This window comes from Podarcis cretensis, assembly GCF_951804945.1.
Source record: "Podarcis cretensis genome assembly, chromosome: 2".
Lineage (NCBI taxonomy): Eukaryota > Metazoa > Chordata > Lepidosauria > Squamata > Lacertidae > Podarcis > Podarcis cretensis.
The window spans coordinates 103411141-103436770 of NC_137171.1; the positions used below are offsets into that span (position 1 = coordinate 103411141).

The 25630-nt window shown below is 43.4% G+C and overlaps 1 protein-coding gene across 13 annotated transcripts in view; it reads left to right on the forward strand.

Moving 5' to 3' along the window:
* CADPS (calcium dependent secretion activator) overlaps positions 1–25630 on the forward strand; it is a 334379-nt gene that overhangs the window by 303094 nt on the left and 5655 nt on the right. The window lies entirely within an intron of this gene.

The following is a 25630-nucleotide window of genomic DNA, read 5'->3' on the forward strand; positions in this document are numbered from 1 at the left end:
GCTTCCAAGAATCGTATGACTGGCCACAGTGGAAAACAGGATGCTGGACTAGAGTGGCCTGACCTAGCAGGGCTTTTCTTAATGATCTGTTATTACCAGTTGATAAGCAAGTGTGGTGGGGAGAGCCGTTGCCTTCATGCCCTGTGTGTGAGCTTCCTAGAAGAGTTAACTACTCTTGCAAACAATGCTTGACTAGATGGGCCTTCAGTCTGATGATTCACCAGAGCTCCCCTTCCTTTGTATAGGGTGTTTTTGAATGTTCCATGTATCCTGCCTGCACCCCTACACCAGAAGGTATTGCCCATGTTATTATACCCACATTATCGATGGGAGACTGAGTGGCTTGTGTAAGGCTACCCTGCTTAATGAGTTTATGGCGAAGATGAAATTTTAATTGTGAAATTCTCAATATGTAGTTCAGTTTCTCAGGCACAATGTTTTTCCAGAGTAGCTATAATTATTTATTGAATTTATATCCTATCCTTCACCTCCAAGGAACCCAGGACAGCAAACAGATACACAATTTAAAAACAAAACCATTCTAAAAGCAGTTGCACTTAAAAACATTCCTCCGATCAATGAGTTTGGGGTCAGCAGGGGCAGTATTCTTCAGCCATGAAACGTCCATGTAAACAAGAAGGTTTTCAAATTCCTTCTGAAGGTTAATCATGGTGGAAACAGGCGCACCTCACTAGGGAGGATATTCCACAACCAGGGAACCACCACTGAAAATACTCAGTGCCAATTTGGCAGCCCCCGGCGGTGACACCACCAACAAGGCTTCACCTGCCAATTGTAGAGTCCAAGATGCTTGGCACTGAGGAAATAAGAGCTTACCAGCTGTTACTATCCTACCAGCTGCTCAGGGCATTAATAAAGGAAGAAAGTGTACAGAGCAACCCTTTCTCTAGCTGAACAGATATTCTGATGGCAGCTATGCTTATGGAACATCTCTGGCAGATGGGACACGTAACTGCTCACCCCACATCCTGAACAAAGTGTGGCACTGACAATTTCAAGAAAGGAATGTGCTGATAGTGTTCCAAGAGGAATACCTTTCCTTCTTAAATATAATCTGCCAGTTTAAGTGTTGTCTCCATCAGTCTTCCCTAACCTGGTGCCCTCCAGTTTTGGACTGCATGCCCAACTCTGTTGCGTGTGCAGTTTATAGTAAAAGCAAATATTTTGGAGAGAGAGAGGCGATGCAGAAAACCTGAAAAGCCCATCACATTTGCAAACATCTTAACTCTCAGAAGGGCTGCAGAATTTTCCTGCGGCACTGTATAACCAAAAGGAAGAAAATTGACTGTAAAAATAAAAAGGTCACTAATCCTACTTTAGATTAAATGGGGGAGGGAGATGTTGAGGAGAAAGGGAGTCTACCCAAAAAACCATGCGGGGTGGGGAGAAGAAAATGCTGCACCATTCAAACTCTTCTTTAAAAGAAAATGTCTTTCTTTTTAATTGAATTGTGGCATGGTTTGGTAGAAAGGTCAAATGAGAGGATATAATATCTCTTAGGGGCTGACAAAACCTCAGCTGACTTTAACTGAAGGTATCCAAGCAAAACAGGATTGGGCCTGAAATTTGGAAGTGACAATCAATACAGTAAATCCCCTCTTATGCAGACCTATCTAATCCAAATCCTTCCTTATTCTGGACATGCCTTATGTCACACATCTAATGGGAACAAATATTTTGTCCCCTCTTCTTCGCCTGCCCCTTCCTCCCTAACACAGACAGAAAACATGTCAAGGAGATAAACAACTATACAACTTTTAGAAGACATCTGAAGGCAGCTCTATATAGGGAAGTTTTTATTGTTTGATGTCTCACAGTGTTTCTATATTTTGTTGGAAGTCACCCAGAATGGCTGGGGCAACTTGTTGTTGTTGTTGTTATAGCAGAGTGCATATCTTTCCTTTTCACTCTCTTCACTGTCTCTGGCATTTTCAGCCCATTCCTAAACAATGGTCACCTCCAGCAAATACCATATCTTTCAATCTCCTGTGTGCAATAAATATATTGCCAGGGCTGGAGACCTGGAAGCAAGCAGGTGTTAATGAGCAGCAGGGCAGCACAGTTGGAAAGCAGACAGGCTCATGGGGGGAAGCAGGCAGATGGATGGGCAGGGACAGGTGATTGTAGAACAGCTCAAGCACTCTCTGAGTAACCTGATCCTCATACTGCGGAATCAGGCCAGAGTTAGAAGTTGTGCTGCACCAAAGGTAGACCCGGTGGTGCCTTGTGACACCTGACTTGTGCTGCTATGGTAGTTGCAGTGCATCTCTGTAGCCATCCAGACTTGCAGGTGCTGAATGCCAACTTAGGAACAAGCCAGCAGGCCCTTTTTCCTGCTGCCATAGCTCCCAGGTAAAGACTTCTGGTAGCTTATTTCGGCCCTCTGCTGGCTTGATGGAAGCTGCTGCAAAGCAGACTACTGCATGTCCCAGTGCATGTTGGGCTCTACTGCCCTTCTTTGGTGAATACATAAATTATCATCCACATTAAAATGTACTCAATGTTGTACACAGCCTTAAGTGCAACAATCAAGTGCTTGCTTTCAGACATCATGACTCCTGGATCCAGGCCCATGCAGAGGGTGGGGCAGCCGAGTAAACTTATCCTGGCCCTCGGAGAGCTAAGCTGGCTGGGCAGACCTTGCTAAGAATCTGTTGAACCTATGCTGTCATGCCAAGAATATTCTGGGCCCCCAGCCATCCGGGGCCTCACAAGTTCTGCATGGGCCTGCCTGGACCAACATCATTATTTTAAGAGAGTGCAATGCTGTTGTTTTATGCCTCTAGGAATTATTCAGCACAACACTTGGCGGGTTGAGAGTTACAATGGATGACAAGTGTCATTGTTTTGTTCTAGGCCAGCTTTTGCCAACCTGGTGTCCTCCAGTTTGAGGCTACAACTCCCACCAGCCCCAGCCAGCCCATGAAGGGAGCTGTAATCCAAAACATACAGCGGTCATCAGTTTGGCAAAGCCCGTGGCATGCAAAAAGTAGTGTCCTGCTGGTGGACCAGCATATTCCAGTTGCCATTCTGTTTTGCTATAACTAATATGCAGGCATATGGCCACCAGAATTGATGGTAAAGGAAGTGGGAGTCATGAGTTGTCAGGACTAAGCACCAGCAAATGGCCTGCAAACACAGTACGTCTGTGATAGGCTCCAGGGCATCCATACTTTTGCTGCTGTTGTAAGCTAAAGAGGCGAGATAGTTCTACAATAAGGGCACTGATGCAAAGGAAGCAGAATTCCCTCCAGTATTAGAGGCAGTGTGATTCCAAGTGCAAGTTCTTTAGAGTTTAACTGCATACAAAACAAGGCTACTACCAGCTTGCCCTAGCCAGTGGGCTAAGGAGACACTTCCCAGCATCAGACTGAGGTGGTGCTTGGCAGTGTTTAGTCCTCTACCTCAGCAACAAAGGTTTAGCCCAGTTCCCTACAGAGTTCTCACCCTTCTTTCTCTTTTTCTGTGGACTGCCCAGTCACACACCACTGGCAAGCAAACCACTGGTGCATATTAGATTAACAGTCATAGGTCACTTATTTCCTCTTGATCTGTAGCCCTTTTCTTTTCTACCACCCAATATCCTTTTAAATCTTGCCCCCACCCTGCATTTATGATATCAGCCTACAAAAATGCTCACAAATAGCCAGGAGATCCATTTGCAACCCCATGTATGGCACTGGAAGGAACAGCGAGGACATTATTCAGCCATTCACTGAACATCCAGTTCACAGTGAATACCTAGCCTGCCCTTAAAACACTCACTTTACAATGCGAAAGCTACACAAGAGGACTCAATTAAGGTTACTGAGTCCAGTTTGTGACGTCTTTTGATTCCGCTTCTAGTGTTAAAGCATAAATACCAGTACAATTAAAGTATTGTATGACTGTCGTTATTCTATTGCAATGTGCAAAATAACATTACATCCCAATTACGCTGGTGCTGGATTGCAATCCATTGACTAGGAAAGGGCATGGCCCTTCACAAAATTGCTATGTAGGTAGTCTGTTTAGTTAAGGACCTTTATAGGAGAACTGAGTGTAAAATATCAACATTCTTTTTTTAGAGAGAGAGAACAAACAAGAGAATACAATATTCAAAAAGAGGCCTTTAAAAAAAAAAAAGCAGAGCTATACATTTCCTTTGAGACCCTCTACAATTCACTGTTTCAGGTGTCTGTTTTAAAAAGACCTAAATAATACACAGTTTATGCAGGGTTACAAAAACCAGATTATATCCCGCAGACTTGGTAGCTAGTGCTACATAGCTGTTATTTCATTCCAAGCATTCACAATGGTCCACCAGTCTCTCACACTTCCTCCCAGAAAACCTGTAATGATCATACCTTTCCATCCAAGCAGCAAATTTTCACTGTGTCATAAGGTCAGGGCATAAATTTCCCAGATCCATTGTATTCGGGGTGGGGGGCGTGTTCCTCTGGAGTCACAGTATTTGTTCAATGGCAAAGATGACCAACCTCTCTATTCTCTGTGCAGTGCCATAGGTCTGGGGACCAGGAGTATGTCTTCTTGCACAAAGAACTCTTGCCATGAAAGTGGGGACCATTGCATAGGAACACAGAACGCTGCTTTATTCTGTTGATCTATCTAGTCCAACAGCTCACCCTACACACAAGGGGCATTCCCAATGGTCCTAGTTAGAGCTGCCAGGGATTGAACCTGCGGCCTTCTGCATGGGGAACCTTTGGCTCTCCAGATGTTAATAGATTCTAACCTCCGTTAGCTGCAGGTGGCATGGACATTGGTAAGCGATTATAGGACTTGTAGTCCAACAAAATCCAGATGGCCACAGTTTCTGTATCCCTGCTGCTGCAAGCAATTGAGGTTGTTGTTGTTTAGTCATTTAGTCATGTCCGACTCTTTGTGACCCCATGGACCAGAGCACGCCAGGCACTTCTGTCTTCCACTGCCTCCCACAGTTTGGTCAAACTCATGCTGGTATCTTCGAGAACACTGTCCAACCATCTCGTCCTCTGTTGTCCCCTTCTCTGTTGTGCCCTCCATCTTTCCCAACATCAGGGTCTTTTCCAGGGAGTCTTCTCTTCTCATGAGGTGGCCAATGTATTGGAGTCTCAGCTTCACAATCTGTCCTTCTAGTGAGCACTCAGGGCTGATTTCCTTAAGAATGGAGAGGTTTGATCTTCTTGCAGTCCATGGGACTCTCAAGAGTCTCCTCCAGCACCATAATTCAAAAGAATCAATTCTTCGGCGATCAGTCTTCTTTATGGTCCAGCTCTCACTTCCATACACTGCTACGGGGGAAACCATAGCTTTAACTATACGAACCTTTGTTGGCAAGGTGAGGTCTCTGCTTTTTAGAATGCTGTCTAGGTTTGTCATCATATGACCATATCTTGATTAAAATTCAGATATGGTGATGGTGAGTAGCTACATTTAGATGTCACCTTTCTCCCAAGGTGAAAGCTAAAAGCTCACGGTTTCACACCGTCCAACTTTTATAACAACTTTATCTTCATAACAACAGCCCTGTGAAATAAATTGGGCTGAGAGGCAGTGGTTGGCCCAAGGTGATCTTCATGGCTGAGGCAGGATCTGATCTCTGGATCTCACCACTGCTTGCCCAGCGCCTCAAGCACTGCACCACAGTGACATCATAGTCAGAGGTCACATGCAGGCTGTCAATGTGCAAGCCTTGTTCTGTGGAGTTCTTTGGCACCAGAGGTGTTCTGCAAATGAGATTTGTTTGCTCTAATGCTCTGGATAAAAGAATGTTGCATTAAAGTAGAGAATATATGGAAATTCTTTAAGAAAATCTTGCATCCCACTCATGCCTTTCATTACTGGAATCTCTATCAGATCACATTCTTTGTCCTTAATTTTAAACTGTTTTGTCCCTCGATACCGATTATTCTGAAGGGACGCGGATGGCGCTGTGGGTTAAACCACAGAGCCTAGGACTTGCCGATCAGAAGGTCGGCGGTTCGAATCCCCGCAATGGGGTGAGCTCCCATTGCTCTGTCCCTGCTCCTGCCAACCTAGCTGTTCGAAAGCATGTCAAAGTGCAAGTAGATAAATAGGTACCGCTCTGGCGGGAAGGTAAACGGCGTTTCCGTGCGCTGCTCTGGTTCACCAGAAGCGGCTTAGTCATGCTGGCCACATGACCCGGAAGCTGTACGCCGGCTCCCTCGGCCAATAAAGCGAGATGAGCACCACAACCCCAGAGTCAGCCACAACTGGACCTAATGGTCAGGGGTCCCTTTACCTTTACCTTACCAATTATTCTAGTTTATAGCTGTGACAAGTGTTGGCTTGAGACCATTCTGGTGGCCACCAGAGTAACAATGGTTGCATGGGGGTCAACTGATTTAAGCACTCATATTCAGTACAGAGCAGCATTGAAAGCAGCAAAAGCCAAAAACTAGGATTGCAGGAGGCTGAGAACAACGGTACTGAATTCTCACTTCTTCATAATGCAGCTGACCACCTCCTCTTATGTAAGCAGAGATCTTACTTTTCAAATGGTGCTCTCATTCACATATCAAGCTCCGTGCAGCTTCACCTCTGAATACCATTTGCTGGGATCCACAAGTGAGAGCAGCGTTCCAGGCTTCTCTTGGCCACTGTGAGAACAGGGCGATGGGCATATTCTTAAATGTACCAACAAACGTGTCTTGTTTCATTATCTGTACATGCATTGGGAAGCTGTGGTTCACCACAACTTCACTTGCTGTGTACATGCAGTCAAGTAAATTTGTATATGAGTTTTCCTTCATGAAAATGATACCCATAAAGAGGAGGCTATTTGCCACGAAGCATCATTTACACAGGGAGTAACTGTATTCATTCATTGGTGCGATTGATTGATTGATTGATTGATTGATTGATTGATTGATAGCTGCTGGTGGGCCAACCGCTAGAGGGAGCATTGCACATATTAGCAAGTGTCTTGCAACAGCACAAGGGAAATCCCTTTCATTTTGCTAGGAAAGTGTGAAATGTTTTCAATGTAAAAACATTTTTTATAAAAGAGGTTGTTTTTTTAAAAAAAATGCAAAAACAACCCAGTAAATCTTTTGCTGCAAAGAGAAGTAAAAATATATTAAGAGTATCAATAAAGACTACAACAAAGGGGAAATAAGGACCTTTATAAGTGTGCAATAGAAAGGAATGGAGATCAAACACATACACACATACACCAAAGGAAAATCGTTTTAGACTCAGGTTTAAGATAGGGACTTCCCAAGGTCAGCCACTTATAAGCAGAGGTGGAATTTGAATATACATCTCCTAAATCTGTTTCCATTCTATTTTGCTTCTATTCATAGTTTGCAGAGAGGTTATAGGATGTTGTGTCAAGCGAGTGTTACCCTAGGCCTTCCAGTACATTTTTTTGTCACTCTCTTTATCATAAAAAAAATAATCTGATTTTTGGTGGGGAAAGAGGTTTGCTGTACAAGAGCACAAAATCAGGTTTCATTTGCACTACCCAAATTTGCTGGTGTGCAATTGATCCTGCTTGAAGAGAACAACAGTCTGAGAGCGCCCTAAGTCAACATGGTCCAGTGGACCACATTTCATCTCATACTTGATATTAAACAAATGGACAGTGGTTCAGAGATGGGTGTTTATAACCACCTGCTCCTCCACCTTTTTAACACTTTTCTTGGAAGAAGTCCACTGGTGGCTTTCATATTATATTTTAAAACCAAGGGCATTTAAAACTCATTTATACACATCGTAAGAGTCAGTGTGTTGTTGTGGTTAGTGAAGCACTATCAGAGTTCAAGGGCATAGTCAAGCCAGGCAAAAGTGCTCAGAGAGGATGCAAAGCAACAGCCAGTGAAGTGTGTGGCCTGGAGGGAGTTTCTAGAAAATGACAGGAGGGTCCCATTTGGCCCCATGCCTGAGGTCCCTCCCCCCAATCCTTCCTAGAGCACCACAAGCTAGAACCAAACTAGAAGCAATGGCTCAGCCACATCTGTTTAGGCATCCAACTTAGGCATCCAATTTGCCATCGAAAAGAAAGAATGGGGCAAAGATCTGTTTCTGCCCTTCTCCCCATGAAAAGGACCACGTAGGGAAGAGATTTTGCTTTTTAATATTAGGGAGTCTGGATTAAATAATAACGCCATTCTCCCTTTGCCTTATTCCATTGCCTCAAATCATTTCCACCCAGCCCACCTCTGATATTGGAACAGATCATGACTGGTAGAAACTTGCTTGAAACAACCACATGTACTGAGAAGTAGATTGGGGCAAAAGAGGAGAGGGAGGCATAGTAGTAATTTTTGAAGCGCAGGGCAAGCTCGTCGTGACATCAGTGCCCCCCAAGAGAGTCCAAAAAAGCAGGCAGCTGGGTGGTTTCATTATTGTTGTTAGTAATAGTAATAACACACACATGTACATACACATGCACACACCGAAAGAGTAGTATTAGGATCAGCATAGCTGTCTGCAATCCTATGCATATTTTCTTGTGAGTAAGCTTCCTTAACCTCAGTGGTACTTAACTTCAGACTGTGCAGGTTCAACTTGTAAGACGTAATGAGCTTTAACAAAAAATCTTCAGCCGGCTGAAATGCAACCTTTACCTCTTGGTCTGTTGGGCGTGGTCATTAGGGGGTTTGGAGCATGGTGCCATCAGTACACTGGTGACACGCAGCTGTGTTTCTCCATAATATCTGAATCAGGATGACCATGCGAGCCCTGGACTGGTGCCTGAATGTAGTGGCAGACTGGATGAGGGCCAATAAACAGAGAGGCTTTGTGGGTAGGTGGTTCCCATGTCCAGAAGACAGGCCAATCATCCAGTGCTCAGGTGACGATTTTTACTTAGTCAAGGTGAGCATTTTCTGACCTCTGTAATTATTTGTGATTTTGGATACACCATTTAGGCGCATTGCTGACCAGCAGTGTGATGTTGTGGTTAGAATGTTGGATTTGAGCATAGGAGACCTGGGGTCAAATCCCCACTCAGCTATGAAGTTCGCTGGATGACCTTGGGCTGGTCACCTTCTCTCAGCATAGTCTGCCTTCACAGTGCTGCTGTGAGGATAAAATGAGAAGTTGGGAGAACCATCTATGCCACCTTGAGCACCATAGAGGAAAGGTGGGATGATAATAATAGTACGCCCTTTCCCAGTTGCATTCTAATAAGAACCTAAAAAGAGCCCACTGAATCAGGCCGGTGGCCCATCTAGTCCTGTTCGCACAAGAGCACCCTCACCTTCTGTGTTTTCCAGCAACTGGTGTTCAGCAGCATTGCTGCCTCTGACCGTCGAGGCAAAGCACAACCATCATGGCTAGTATCCACTGTCAGCCTGCATGAATGATCCATGCTTGAGTAATCTCAGCGGGCAACCCATATGAAGCCTTATCTGGGCATGCCTGGGTCTTGCTGGACTGAGATACACCTAAAAATTGTAGAAATCTGGAAGAAGGTACAGGATTATAAAGACTAGGACTAGCCACCTGAGAAACAGTTTCTATCCAAATGCGATTTTGGTTTTAAGCGCAGTGTAAGGTAGTCTCTGTGGGAGTATATTGTATTTAATTATGGGGTATCAGAGTTTTTAGGGGGCTAACCAGGCTGGGATAGCTGGGATAGCAGGCTTGTTGGGTTTTGAATGTCTGATGCAGATTTTTTTCAATTTCGTTGTTCTGTATGGGACAATGACAATAAAGATTATTGTATCGTATCCAAAAAAAAAAATCATTGAGTTAGAAAGGATTCCCCCAAGGCCAACCTCCCACTGATGCAGGAAATCCATTGCTGCTGCAGATCGGACAGGCAGCCATTCACTCTCTGCTCAAAGCGGGGGGGGGGGGGAGCAATTTTACTGAAGGTTTTTAACATATCGAGCACTAAAATCCAAGCAGAGTTCACAGCTGCCTGAGGCAGTCTGGCTGGTCCACCATCAAACAGTTTGTACTGTCCAGAGGTTCTTCCTAATGCTTAGTCAAAATCCCATTTCTTGTCATTTGAATTCGTTGGTTTGTGTTTTGCCCTTTGGAGCAAACAGAGAATAAATTTGCTCTGTAATCAAATGCTGGGAGATGGCAATTATATTGCTTCTTTATCATCTCTTCTCCAGGAAAAAAATAAATTCTTTTAAACTTTTCAGAGTCTGGATAAAATACGCCCACACATAGAATGGCCTTGTACTGTACAGTAATCCAAGTAATCTCTAAATGGCAATACAGCAGTTCTGATTTTATTCCTGCTAAAGACAATTAAGGACACTTTTCTGCTATTTGCCTATCTCAGTCCACTACCTTTTGTTGCAGAGGGAAGAAAAGTTGTGTTTTGCTTTTGGGGTTTTTTTTAAGAGGTTTGGTTGTGCTTCTAAAATCTAAACTGACGCCAAAGAATGCTTATGAAATAAATTAGTACTTATTACTTAAGAAATAAAATATTAGTGATTATTACTGGTTAAAACAGCTTGAGCTGTGGTATATACAGGTCAATTAAAATAAAAAGCATTATTAAAATAGGAGAAGAGAGTATAATTTCTTGTGAGATATTAAACATGCATTTCCCATTAACAGCCATGGGAGCCTGAAGCCATAAATCCATGAATCCAGCCCTGGAAACCTATACCCAAGGCGTACGGCCTGTTAACACCCACGGGACTTCATTCAGCGCATAACTTTCATTAACAGTGATGGGAATTCCATGCAGTAGACCGTTTCAAGTCAAACTTAATCCCAATTAAGGGTGAAACTCCATCCTTAACTCACCCTATCACAGAAGTCCCTAAACAGTGGGTGATCTTATGGACCATATGTACTGCAAAAACAGAAGGAGAAGAACCCTGCTGTACGCCAAGGCAAATGTGTGCCTGCAAATTTAAGCTTCCGTCTTAACCCGCTTCCTTGTTTTGTCTAGACCAGACCTTTTCAACAATTTTTAAGCAACTCTTTTGTGGTTTATTTTAGCCGGCAAAGGGGAGGGGAGGGGATGATGTAATTTGATGCCGAGGGAGATTATTGATAATTCAGGATAGCAGCTTAACCCTATTATGTAACACCATCACAGCAGCATTATTAAACAACAATGCAAATGATTTTAATATTCAAAGCTCACTGACTTTCTAACTTATCTGCATCAATGCATTCTCAGTGTGATCAAGGCTTCACTGGTATAGGAGAAAAGAGAGCAGACTGGCAGAGAAAGTATAAAGTGGTTGTAGAGGGGTTATATGCATTGTTTAAGGCAACCAAATCACTGCAGCATTATTTTTAAAAAGTATCACTGTGATCGCAAGAAATACGTGCCTACACTTATAGTCAGGGCAATAATGTATTTCAGCCAGTTATTCTCCCTGAAAATGACACTGTAGTTAGAGTAAGTTTTAATGGCAAAACTCATGTGGATAAAATACACCCCTTTGTCACATAAGACAGTTATTGGAGAACTCTTTCCAGTGCACTGAATTAAACTAGAACATATAAACAAATTGGGGGGGGGGGGGAATTTCCAACTTTTTCCAAGATTGAAGGACCTCTTTTTCACAGGAGTGATTCGTTATTCGCAAGATCTGCTGTTTGGTTTTTCACACAATCCATCACACTGTAATATTTCTCATTTGTTTGGGGTCATAACCGAGTCAAAGGTCTCTGATATACAAAGTCAAAACACTGCACAAATACTGAGCGATTAATTAACAACTCTCATCTTTTAAAGGAGACAGTTTAGGAAATGGTATGAGCTAATGAAGAAAACGCAAAGTCTTAATGTGTGGCGAGGGGAGATAAACTCTATAGACTTCTCTTTTTTGCTTTGTTATTGAGTGAGGTGCTTCGTTTTTAGCCGGGTAGCCTGGTCAGTTTCTTGTTCAGTGTATATATAGACCAAACGGCCAGTCATAAAATTTGCTGAACAAAGAGGTACTTAGATTGGATTGTGCTGATCACTGTTAACAACATAACATCGCTTTAGAAACAGCTCGCTCCCTGTGTACGCTGACAGAACCATGTTAGCCCTCTTTGAAGTAACAGGATTCAATCTGGTTAATCCAGGTGCTCTGATTTAATTCGGATGTGTTGCAGGCTGCTCTGCACTCACGAGTTTAGATGAAGTTTCTTGGTGGTGGCATAATTCATGAACGTATGATAGGAATAGATTTATTGACAGAATTTATTATGCATAATGCTGTTTTCGTGGCTATTTGTTTTCATAGGTCAGAAGTTCTGAAGCATGATTTTAACAGAGGAAAGTATGCTTAAGCTTGAAAGACTTCAAAGAAAAAAAGCAGGGAAGAACCTCTACAACATTAAACACTATTATGTACCTAATGAGGGAGGGATTTCTTAAAAAAAAAAAAAACACAGCCACACAAGTTGAGTTTATCAAAGAACATGTATAAATAACAACTAGTGATTGAAACTCTCTTACAATGAAATACAAGGAGAAAATGAACCAAGCCTTTCACTCATGCTATTCAGAAAATAGCTTTTGCTGTGCTAATCTTTGTGGCTCAGCAATTGACAATATATTGTTATCAACAAGCATTAGTGCAAACAAAAGCATCCATTTTTCTTTCTCTGTGTCTTTAAATCATTTAATTTAAAAAAAAATGAAAAATTGAAAAGACCTTTGCAAACAGCCAGCTAGATTGGCAGTAATAATGATGATACACATTGCTCAAAAGCTGTTTCTCCTGCCCTGTCAAAAACCTACGCTATATTTTAAGTTGATAATTTTTGTTTGGTTGCTTTTTAATATCGGGTTTCTTCCCTGATTGCCTTTATGGCTCATTGCAGCTGCTTTTCTCTACGTAAATGAGGGCTAGCAACTTTTCCCCTTCTTTCGCCGTCGTGAATCAAAACTGATTTTTTGAGATATTTAATTCCCTTTTAAAAAAAAAACCTAAAATAATGAGTTGCATCATAAGTATAAAAGAGAGAGAGAGAAAGAGAGAGGGGGGCTTTTGTCTGGAGGAAAAAACCAAGCTAATCAAAGTTAAAATAAAGTCTTTCTCCCTCTCCCTCTCTCTCCCAAGACTACTGTCTATAACATGTTGTTCCTTATAGAAAGTGGGATATGGTGGCATTTGCTTGATTAACTTGCTCGACAAAAGTGACAGCTGCTGAGGGTGTATGTAGATAAGCCGCACAGCGCAGTTCCGCCTTTGTACATCTGTCAGCAAAAAAGGAAGACTAAAGAGTGAAAAGAGGCAAATTGGTCCCAAAAGGCAACCTATTCAACTTAGGAGGTTTGCTCTATTCAAGCACTCGCTGTGAAACTCAAGTACTAGGTAGCTTATTCAATTTCATTCACTCTTTAGAATAAGCCCACAAGTGTTTAATTTCTTATGCTACCGAATAAAAGGATGAAGGGAGCTTGCTTTTTTTTAAAAAAAAAAAAAACCTCCCCAAAAACTATCATTATTATTACTGGAAGCATTAATTGTTAAGATTTGCTGATCAATGCCCTCAACATTAGCTCGGTGGTAGTTTTCATAGATATTGGTGCTATTAAATCGTAATGGTATGTAACAGAGTTGACTTGTCTTACTGGTTTGTTTTAGGGAAAAGCAGATTTATTACTGTGATGGTGTCTCATATGCTAAGGATTCAAATCAGAACTGAGCTTTCAAAATGGGGCAGGGGGAGCCAGCCACAATGCAATCAAAAGTTTTTGATGGTGAAAATTATTGCAAAGACATGCTCTTTCTCAACAAAGAATAAAATTCATGGGTCTCTTATGTATTGTAACAAAATTTTATGGTTTTTGGACATTGTTGGGGGGGATGACTACTGGGTAAAATTTTCCTATACTCCATAGCTGTAAAAGAAAAAATTAATGAAACAAAGTTCATCTTAAAATCTAAAATAATATTGGTTATTACAGGGTTGTTGCTTTTCAAAAGTGCAGGCTTGTTTTTCATTTTTGGGGTATTTAAAACTATGAAAATTGGTATATCTCAAAATGTTTGAGATAGAGGGGAAAAATTTAAGGGGGTTTCTTTCAACCATAAGGTAAGGGTGTACACCAAGTTTCATCAAAATCCGAGACGGTGGGTGGCGAAACCCTTGCTTTTTGTGTTGATATGATGTGGAATGACCCCATCATCATTTTATTTGTATGCCGCCTTTCCACATTTAAAAACAATGCTCAGGGCGGCTTACAACATGACAAGATTTACATATTTACAATAGTCATAAACAATAAATAAACCACATCAAAAAATACACAACCAAATGGAAAACCATTTCCACATAAATCAAAATCTAAAACTAAGAATACAGCATTGATATCAGAGTTTTAAATGACATAGGTAAAAAATAACAGCAATTAAAAATCAAAACAAAAATGGAGCCCTCTCTGCTCAGCAGCGGCAGCAGAAGTCCTTTATGGAGCCCGTCAGGCCCCACCCTAGGCCAGGTGGTGAGTGGCAGGACTGGGGCCCTCAGGCGCTGAGCAGGGGAGTCCTCTGCGATGCTGGAAAAATATTTTCCTTTAGCATGGAAAACCATGCTCCCCCTTTCTTTGCGGCAGAAAGTCTCCCTTTCCCCCAACTTTCCATGGAGACTATATTCAAAGCCACCATCCAGAAGGGCTCTGGACATCTTACTCGCTGCTTTATAACATCACTTGCACCGTTGTGTTTCCAGTTCACTAGCCCAAAAACTCCCCATGGATTGCTGGGGGTGGCAATTGCCTCCACCACAATTGGGTCCCAGGTACGTTTTCCTGTAAGAATGGCAGCCATTTGTGATGCATTCCAAGGCAGACTTGGGTTGAGGTCTTGACACTTCCCTGATAACCCAGAAGTCTGGAGTGGAGGCGGGGAGGTTTTTCAGTATCTCAGCAAATGTGGCAAGTTGTTTGCTTTGTCCCAGAGAGCTTCCACTCCGAATGGAAATATGGGGGAGAATAAAGCAGGCTGAAAGCTGTGGAGTGCAAAACCTTTCCCTGCCTGAACATCTCAGTGAAACACAGGCTTTGCCCCTTTCAGTTCAATCTTAGTGGGTGCACAGATTACTATGTCCCATATAACTCAGTAGACACCACTGAGAACCAAGCCAGAAGCTGCATTCTTGGTCATGCTTGATGGTGACAAAGAGACAGGTCTCAGAAATCATTTATAATGCACATCACATACATCTTCTGTCTTTTGGGAGGAATCAGGACCGAGAAGTAAAGCAGGTTTTTTTGCAGAAGGTCACAGGTTCAGTCCTTGGGCATCTTCAGTGAAAAGGACCAAGTATCAAGTGGTGTCAGAGACCTTGGCCAAAGACCTTTGAGAACCACTGTAGCGTTTGAGGAACAACCACCACCCAAAATACACTTAATTCGTTCCGGAGGTCCGTTCTTAACCTGAAACCGTTCTTAACCTGAGGTACCACTTTAGCTAATGGGGCCTCCCGCTGCCGCCGCGCCGCCAGTATGCGATTTCTGTTCTCATCCTGAGGTAAAGTTCTTAACCCAAGGTACTACTTCCGGGTTAACGGAGTCTGCAACCTGAAGTGTTTGTAACCCGGGGTGTTTGTAACCCAAGGTACCACTGTACCCCTATGTTAAAGTTGTTATAAGGGCAACCAGTCTTCTTTTGAAGAACTGCATCCCCATGCTTCTTCCCTATCGATATAATTGATTCTAGAGACATCAAAGTCTGGTTTAACAGTTAAGAACCCTAACAGGCCTTGAAGTTGCCCATCAACAGTTAACATCTGAGCAGCGGACTGAGTGGGAACATGGGTCACTAGGTTACAGTCTTCCCTGCTATAGTGAAATCTTTTATATTTATATTTAATATTTGCACCTATACCTATATATTAGCACATGTACATTTTATGCAAATCTGTGTCCTCTTTTGCCCTCCTCTCCCCCCCCCCAATGCATATGTGCCCAGTCGTCTTTAGTAAGAAGAAAAGACTTCAGGATAAACAGGTTTAGATGTCCCTGAATCAATGTTACATCAGTAGGCTGATATTTACCTAAGCTATATCTGTTGCACATTAGAACAAAGAAGCAGGAAGTTGTAGGAGATGCTGTTATTACTTTGACTGCAAATACACAGGTTTTGCTGAGAAGATTCACATTGTTAACTTCTTCCAGAAACAAAACCTGCCGCTTTTAGAAATAAGTAATGTGTGAGAGTAATGTGTGTTTGTCGAGCCCATGTGAGGTGGAAATCAAATAACGATGCTGTAGTCATTGTGTTAGCAAACCTGAGATACAATTAGGAAAACACCTTGCAGGGGTGGGGAGCCTGTGGACCTCCAGATGTTGGGACTCTAATTCCCATTGTCCCCATCCAGCATGGACAATGGTCAAGGATGATGGAAATTGAAATCCAGGAACTTTGGGAGATTTACAGGTTAGCCACCCATAGCCAGTGCAGACGAGCCTGTGAATTTGATAGTAATGAGTGACCGCTAACCATGATAGGTTATGTGAAAGGGCAAAAGGGAGGGAAATCTTGAGGGTAGATACATGAAGCATCCAGTGCAGTACTCCGCCTTTGACTGCCCAATGCTGCTGGGTTTTAATAAGAATAGCCCCATTATGCAGCTGACCAGTTGTGAAATGACATCCATGGGATCAGCCGGCAGAATTGCCCCTAATCTCTCTAGGGATAAATGAATGCAATGTGAACTTTGCAATGCTGTCATCCTTGACCCAGCATTAAACAGCTGACCTCAGAAATAACTAGGTCACTTTACCAGGACTGAGAGCTGCTGCAGGAAGTCAAAACCTACTCAGGGTTGGAGCTGTTCACAGGTAGCTTAGTGGCTTGTTTGGAATCATCGATGCACTGGGGGCCATTGGGCTGTGTTGATGTGCCTTCTTTTGTGCGTGTGCGGTACAGTTTTTAAGCGCCCCAGCCCCGTGCAACATGCCTAGGAGTGCAGATGTCTTTTCCATTATCCAGGAAAGCAAAATGAAAAAAGAATGCAAATACACTGGATTCTTACGATTACAAAGCCCACACTGCATGCTGTTTTCAGACTTCTGTTGTATAATATTAGATTGCCCTGAGGCTCTAAGGCCAGCTCACTTGCAATCCCTGATGATCTTGCATTAAAGTGATCCCTGCATCGTGGCCACCAGGCTCCGAGCAAGAAGACAGGCAGGTGTGCCATTTCAGAGTTCAGTATCTGGGCCAGCAAAACTGAGCAAGGGGAAGCAGCCAGGATTATTGGTAGGAATTAAATAGCTCTCCTCACTCTTGAATCTATTGCCCCAAAGGTGTGTGTTTAGAACATTTGCTGTGGTCGCCTTTTTGTAATTCATGATAGCTAGGGCTATTTTCCAATGAAAGAAATATTGCTCAATTAATCTTACGAATTTTAGTCTGGAGATCAATCAGTTAACTTTGTATAAATTTACATATGTGAAAATATATATATTCTGAAGCGAGAAAGTCTGGGGATGATGCATACCTGTGTCATAGCATCTTATAGTGTTTTTATACTTTTCTGGAAGCCGCCCAGAGTGGCTGGAGCAACCCAATCAGATGGGTGGCATATTAATAATTAAAAAATTGAAATGTTACTGTTAATAGAAAACCCCTTTGTACTCCCTTAGGCGGGAATGTTTCTTTTAAGATGACACTTTTTTAGAATACAAGGATTAAAAAAAAATGAAAAACCTGCTACCTGATTAATCAAGGACACCTGTTTCAGTTCAGCAAATTATTATGTTGATGAATTAACCTAACCGATTAATCAACTTCTGCTGCCCTGCTGCCCTGTGGTCCCTGGGAGGGCGTCGTGGGGCCGTTTGCTGTCTCAGATCTCCTCCTCTGAAGGCAGAGAGAGACAGAGGTCCAAACACAGAGGGGGAGAGCCAACATCAAGCAGCCCCTGCACCTTCTACCGAGTCAGACCATCTAGCCCAGTACAGTGGTACCTCGGGTTGCAGATGCTTCAGGTTACATACACTTCAGGTTACAGACTCCACTAACCCAGAAATAGTGCTTCAGGTTAAGAACTTTGCTTCAGGATGAGAACAGAAATCGTGCTCTGTTGGCGCGGTGGCAGCAGGAGGCCCCATTAGCTAAAGTGGTGCTTCAGGTTAAGAACAGTTTCAGGTTAAGAATGGACCTCTGGAACAAATTAAGTACTTAACCCGAGGTACCACTGTACTGTCTACACTGACTGGCAGAAGCTGTCAAGAGTTCCAAGCAAGGGGTGTTTCCAGCCTTACCTGGATTGAACCTGGGGCATTCTGCATGCAAAGCCGATGCTCTGTCAATGAGTTGTGGCCCTCCCCTTCTCCCAGCAGCCACAGAAACTTCTGTCACCCTTGCCTTACTGAGAACAATAGAGACAAAAATGGTATGTGTGTGCTGGGCTAGATTGGGAGCATGCTGTGGGCAGGTACGGGGACTCCTTTGGATTCAATTCCCCCAACACACCTTTGAAACAGGGGAAACATATGCATCTTCCTTCTCATTGGAAACAGATGCTGGAAACCACAAGAGGGGAGAGCGCTCTAGTGCCCATGCTGTGCTCCCTGGTTTCCCACAGGCAACTGGTTGTGCTGAGGTGCTGAGCTAGATGATGATGATGATGATGATGATGATGATGATGATAAATTTTGTTTCTATCCCGCCCTCCCCAGCCAGAACCAGGCTCAGGGCGGCTAACATCAAAATATGTAATACCTTAAGGCATAAAATTCAGCAATCGACTGAAATACAGCTTAAAATCAGACAAAAATGGACCATTGGCCTGAGTCAGCCAATGTTCTTAATTTCATCTACCATAATAAAATCTCCCTTTAAGGTACCCTAAAGCTCTTCTGCTGTTTACACGATAACAAGTTTTATAGGGGTGGATTGAGTAACAAGGGAGATTGTTTGTTTGTTTGTTTGTTTGTTTGTTTGTTTGTTTGTTTGTTTAAAAACTGATTTTTAATTTCAAGTAACAAAACACCCATACAGAGTTCAGTAGCTGTATGGAAAAGAAAGAAAAATAATGGCTGATGGTTGTATATTTAGATGTTCCAAGAAAGGCAATCATGTAAAAGTGTCTCTCAATAAGGTACCCTGAGTCGATGGAGGGTGAAAACTATGTTCAGTTGTCTTTACAAAGTCAGTAAAGGGATACCATGTTGTATAGAAGGTGTGGGTCTTTTTCACCCCCCAGATCAATATTCCTTTTGTGAAATGGTTCATTTGTCCATTAGCACAATGTACCACACTTGTGAAATCCAAGCTTCAAAATATTTGCATTCAAAGTTTTCCAATTGTTTTGCAGTCACTAATCAAGCTGCAGTTAGTAAATGGAGGATGAGGTCTTTATTGGTTATGTTCTTAATCTGAGGAGTAAAATAAGACAGTAGGGATAATTGTCCTATCAATTGATTGTTTGAAAACATTTTTCCCCAAAAGGGAATAATTTTGGGGCAAAACCATCACAAGTGTATGAGAGAGCCAGTTAAATTGCATTCTCGGCAGCAAAAGTTGGGTGTGTTGTGATTACAGTAATCCTATATACTCTGGCTGGACCCATGTCCCATCTTTATCTTTAAAGCATTTTCTCAAGTTCTAACTGGGATAGATCCAAATGGAAGTTTATTTCAGTTTTGTTCCCTGAGTTGCTCCTCTAATTCGTCTCCAATATCTTATTCTCATTTTGTCTTAATGAAGTGAGAGAAGGGTAGCCAATTGTGTGAGCATTTTATACACAACTTAATTAAAATTTAAAAAATCCTCAGGTTAGCATGGAGATGCATTTTCTGTGGCACCATGTTTAGGAACTGAACCTAAGAATCCCTATGAACAATTTACATTTGCATGGAAAAGTCAAGCAGATTTGAACACCTTATGTATAATAGGGTTGACTATCACATTGATAGCTCCAACAGCTAAGCCCAGCGAAAGCACATTGAGAGAGAGATGGAGTTGGTGAAAAATGAATGTCTGAGGGTTTTGTACCTTACTGGTCTATTGAAGTGGGGCTGGCTATTTAGCCGCAAACTTGCCTTCCGAAAACCAAAAAGGGCTGTGATCACCCATGAGCACATGCCCCTTTTGTTCGCTTCCCTTGACTAGTGTTGCTTTTATCCCGGGTGTAGCTGAAAAATCGCCTCACGCCATTGAATCCGTTACCTTCGGAACACCTTGAATTCAAAGGTCTGTCGCAAAGCCTCTTTTGAGTATTTCAAAACAGAGCCCCGCAGTCCAGAAGAGAGAGAGAGAAAGGACAGCCTTGTCCTTTGAGTTTCTCTGTGCAGTGCCTGCCTCCGTTTATTCTTAATAGGGTTGAGCAGCCTGGAATCGTTCTGGTTGGAGAGCCAGAACTGAACTGAGGGGTCATGGGTGTGAGTTACTATGGTTATTGAGCAGCATTGCCCGTAGTTTTGCTCTCATGGGCATTAAAGCACAAAATAATGGACAAACAACAGTGGTTAAAGCAAGCAGGTAGGATTACTATGTTCTTTTGTCAGAAGTATATAATGTCTTGTAGTCAGTTTTAAAGACCTCTCAACCCCCCAAAATCCATCCAGCGGCCGCCTGCTGAGTAATTTTGTATGCTTAATCTCTCGCCCTTCACTACAAGCTTTCTGCTAATTTGAGGCAAATGGGTATTTTTGACACTAAATAGGGCAGTGAAGAATCCGTGACCTAGAAAAACTCCATTCTGAGGCAGTGAGAGGAAGAAAATATTCTTTCAGCCGGGACTTTGTAAGACCTTTGTGAATGACATAAAATAGTTCTGACTAAACTGCAGTGGAGCTTTTGCTTAATGGGTTTGCAAGCAAAGGGGGAGGACTTTTCCTGAACATCTTAACACACACACACACACACACACACACACACACACACACACTTACTTTAACTCCCCCCCCCATAAAACTTGTCACTTCAGATTGCCATCAGCCACCACAACAATAATCATTTCATGCTTATTGCTAATTGCAAGCACAGCTGAGGCCCAGCGGGGGTCTCCTTGCACAGTCCCAGGCCTTTATACCAGCCTCAATCTGTTGTATGGCACTTGTTCACACACACACACACAAAAGCTACTAGCAAAGGCAGAAAGAGGCAGAGTCACAGGTTCCTTGTAATCCTTCTGCTACCCTGCTGACAACTCAGCCCCATAAGCATTCCTGGTTTTGTCCAACTCTTTACAAAGGCCAGAGTGACCTTAAGCTACTAGTATGTGGGCTTCTCCTCTTCTTCTCCTCCTCCACCACCACCTCCTCCTCCTCCTCCTTTTTCTGTTTTTCTTTTCTTTTCTTTTTTGAATGGAGAATACAGCTCCTTCAGGTGCATTAAAGAAGCAGGGCTGCATCTGGCTTCTGAGATTTGCAGCACCCCTGGAGTGAGCTGCGGCTTCCTGTAACATGTAAAATTGTGAGTGTGAACTCAAGGTTCATGGCAAGGAACAGGAGGTCAGGCTCCCATTCAAACCCACCAAAAGGAAATGGGAGTTTGCAGATGTTCTGGTGGATGTGTAATGACACCACCTCCCTTGAACCGCAGGAACCCAGCGCGGGGTTTCATCAAATGTGCTGCTGCTGCCGCCGTCAATGTGTGTTACTTTGCAGATTTATTCATATCATTTTTCTGTCTCTCCCCCCCATCCCCCCCCCCAAATGCAGCTTAGATATATATTCAGAGATGAAGTTCAACAGCTCTGCAGACACTGATGTTGACAGCTCCAAAAAATACATCTCAGGGCAAGGCTGGGAATGCCCTCCATCCAGTCTGAAACTCTAGAGCAGGGGTCAGCAACCTAAGGCCCATGAGCGTCATTTAACCGGCCCATGGACCCCCACCGCCCGCTTGGTTGGCTCCCAGGCACTGCGCTAGACTGGTGCAGAGCAGGGACAACCTTCTGCGACGCTGGCCAGCTTCCCATTGGCTGCAGGCGCACGCCGCCTCTGCACTGGAAGGAACGCCAGAAATAGCATTTGCGCACGCGCACGCACACACACACTGGCCCACCGCAGCACCTGCGGGACCGTGAACAGGCCCAAGCCACAAAAACTTTACCAACCCCTGCTCTAGAGAGCTCCAGCCAGTCAGATGAGACAATGCTGAGCTAGATTGACCAATGGTCTGGCTCAGTATAAGGCAGCTTCCTGTGTTGCTGCCTACTAGTGGTTACCTTTAGGAGCTCAGGGCCTACTACCCTCCACTATCCCAGCCTGTATTTGAGCAAGCTGGCATTTCCAAAGTGCTGCCCTGCAGGGCTGTTGCTGGGTTCATAGAACACTCAGGGCACAATCCCCTTACACAAATGTGCTAAGTTTAGGGAAGTTTTTAATGTTTGGTGTTTTGCCGCTTTTTTATATATTCTGTTCGGAGCCACCCAGAGTGGCTGGGGAAACCCAGCCAGACGGGCGGGGTATAAATTATTATTATTATTATTATTATTATTATTATTATTAGTCAGGAGTAGCCAACGTGGTGCCCTTTACACAGTCAGATGCCAACTCCCATTGACCCCAGCCAGCGTGACTAAGAGTCACATCGGCTACCCCTGTGCCAAGTTAAATGTATAGACAGAAATGCAGAGGTGTGAGAAAATTAAAAAGCTGGGCGGGGGGGGGGGTTCATGCTGATTGCTAAATCAACAAAAGTTTCAGATGAATGTGGGAATGGGACAGGATAGGGTTTTCAGTGAACATGTGCCAGAAATAGAGCGATCTGCCCATCCCTACAGTTTAGGAGATGTGCTTAGGGGTGTAACCTTCACCACTGAAAGTGGTGACAATTGGCTACTAGCTTTTCTCCGGTATGTACTGTGTAAGTGGAGCACCCCTGGCTCGCCTTAGCATTATATGGTTGTCATCTTATATACCTGGAAATAAGTCCCATTGAGCTTAGTAGGATGCCTGATCAGACATCCCTAGGCTTCTGCTGTTAGCCACACGTTTTTAATGTAGCAATGGGCTCGTCCATATTTCTGATTGTCCTGTGATTTCTAGGCACGGATACAATAACTTTTTCTGTTCCCCCACTGGTTTCCCTGGAAAACCCACCGTTTACTGCTGAATCGGAACAAACGTCAATCAGGTTTTCCAGGGATTGACGCTTCTTCCGATTCAGCAGTAAACAGCAGGCTTTCCCAGGGAAAACGGTGGGACAAGCTGAAAGTTACAAAGCAATCCTATGCATGTTTGTTCAAAAATTACTCCCAGGTAAGTGTGTTTAGTAGCTCTGAAAATTAATGTTGGCAGGGGACAGTTGTGTTCAGCCTAGAGGGGCAAATCAGGTGGCAGAATGATACAAACCAGGCCGGTCCAATATGCATGCCTCAAGGCCTTTTTTTTCGTGGCCCTCAGCAACATATGATGCCCCACACACAAACCCCGCAGCCCTCAAGTTGACTTCCCAAAGCCAGGTAAGCAAGACGCTGGGCTTTGGGAAGGAGGTATGAGGGCTCTGAGAGGATCCTAGAGTCTTCCTGCCTCCTTCCCAAATCCTAGTTAGCACTTTCCCAACTTTGGGGAGGAGATGAGAGGGCTCAAGGACCCTATCAGAACTGCCTCGCTTAGCCAGTTCTGGGAAGGCAGCGTGATGGCTGGGGAGTGTCAAATGTTGGCCTTGCTCCCCATGCAACAAGGCAGAGTGCAACCCGCAGGTTTCATGTCGAAGTACTGTTGCAGCCCACTTGGTATGAAAAGTTGGACCGCCCTGATATAAATGGTGAATTGCTATTTCTTGGTTCCAGGATACCTTAAGCCGGAGGCTTTATATATCCTAGCCAACTTAGATCATTTGGGAGTAGCACTGTTAATTGTCCCCTGACTGACATTTAAGCATTGCTGGTCCCATGTTATTCCGAGAGAGATTCAGCAGGCATTATTATTAATTTGCCTTTCACGGTGGTTTGTTTCATTGTATACATATCATTGGGCATCACCCTGATATTTCACGATACGGCAGCATATACTTCCGTAAAGGTTTCATTTTTATTTTTTTTAATGTTGACAGAGAAAAGCTTAACCATCTTTAACCATCTGAGTTGAATCTGCACACACACACACACACACACACACCCCAAAAAAATAAATGCAGAAGAGCAGGAAAGCAAAGATGGTAATCACTTCATTCCTGGAAATGTTTGTAGCCACAGGCAAACGGTGGCGCTTTGGCTGTCCCTGGGACTGAAAAGGCCTCAGGGCTACATGGGTGGAAAAAGAACAAGCAGCGTGTATTAAACAAGAGATCCTCATTACCTTGGGATGCAAAGCCGAAGCGATAAATATTTATGAGGTAGCCTGTGCCCAAAAGCCTCCGAGAGAATGAGAACATTCTGTTTGTGACAGTCTGAGAAAAGGCAGAGCTGAGTAATTTAGAGTAAGTTACAGAACGAAAAACGTACCCTCTTGAATTGTGCAAGTCTAATAAGAAATGTGGGGGACTGCCTGACAACATAAGCTGTCACACCCCTACTCGGCTGCCTCAGGGACCCTGTTGTGAACTTGGCAGCCGAGGATACTTTTCAGCACTCCTTCAGAAAGGAAAATCCATAATAAGTAGATTTTGCAAACCACTCTCGCCCCAGTCCAAGGACTCTCTGATTATCACTGCAAGCAAGCATATTTCAATCCGCGCCTTGCCTGTGGTAGGGATACTGCTATGTGCTCACTTTTTCGGCATTCATTGGCAGCGGGGCTGGGCCTCCAAGCCTCTGTTTCTGGCCTTTGGGACTCTCTCCAAGTGACACCCCTCACTGACCCTGTTTCACATCCTCTTTGGGTGTCTTTGCCAGGCTGAAACTTCTCCTTGAACCCAGGCAATTCCTCTTACTTGCCTGGATGGAGAATCAAGAGATAGATGTGAATAGAAACCACACAACTGTAGAAAGGTAAAATGTGCCCTCATTGCTCTACCCACCACTGCCATGTGGCCCCTGGAAGGTTGGTTTATGGGCTGATTATTTAATTTCTATACCGGTTTAATATATAAAAAATATATCCAAGCAGTGCGCAGAAAACTGAAGCAACAACAGACAACTTAATTGCACATGCAAAAACACAGTTACATGTAAACTGTTACATTAATACAAATTTACACACACACACACACTGTATAAATCAATATCAATTCATTTTCATTCTGACACACCCTCCCTCTCAACCTCTGGGTTCTCACCCAGGGTCCAAACAAACTCTCAGCTCACCCACAACAATCTCACGGCGAGAAGAGTCCCTGGAAACCCTTAAAACACAATTAAAATTGTGAAGCTCCGCAGACAGATTCACACAATGGAATCGTCTGCTTTACTCCTGTTCCACCTTCTGCAAATTGGGGGGGGGGGAGTCCAAGACAAGTACATATGCATTCAGTCTGATGACAGTGTCAGACTTCCGTTTCCCCCTCCCGAATAACAGAAGATATGTAGAATCGTAATGCAAAACAAAACAAAAATGAGGATCATAGAATTGTAGAGTTGGAAGGGACCCCAAGCGTTGTCTAATCCAACCCGGATAGAGGATTCCTCTAAGAAGAAGAAAAATTCTAATACAAGTTCTAGATCATGTAGTGAATCCAAGTGTGCCAGACAAGAGCTCCTGGACCTCAGTGGGCTTAATAGTTCATTCTCTTCTTAGGAAGGAGCCTGTGCTGGCAAACCAGCAAGGGAGAGTGGGGAGGCCAGGCCTGATCATATCCAATTGCCTGTGTTCTGTGTTTTATACTTGGCACGTAAC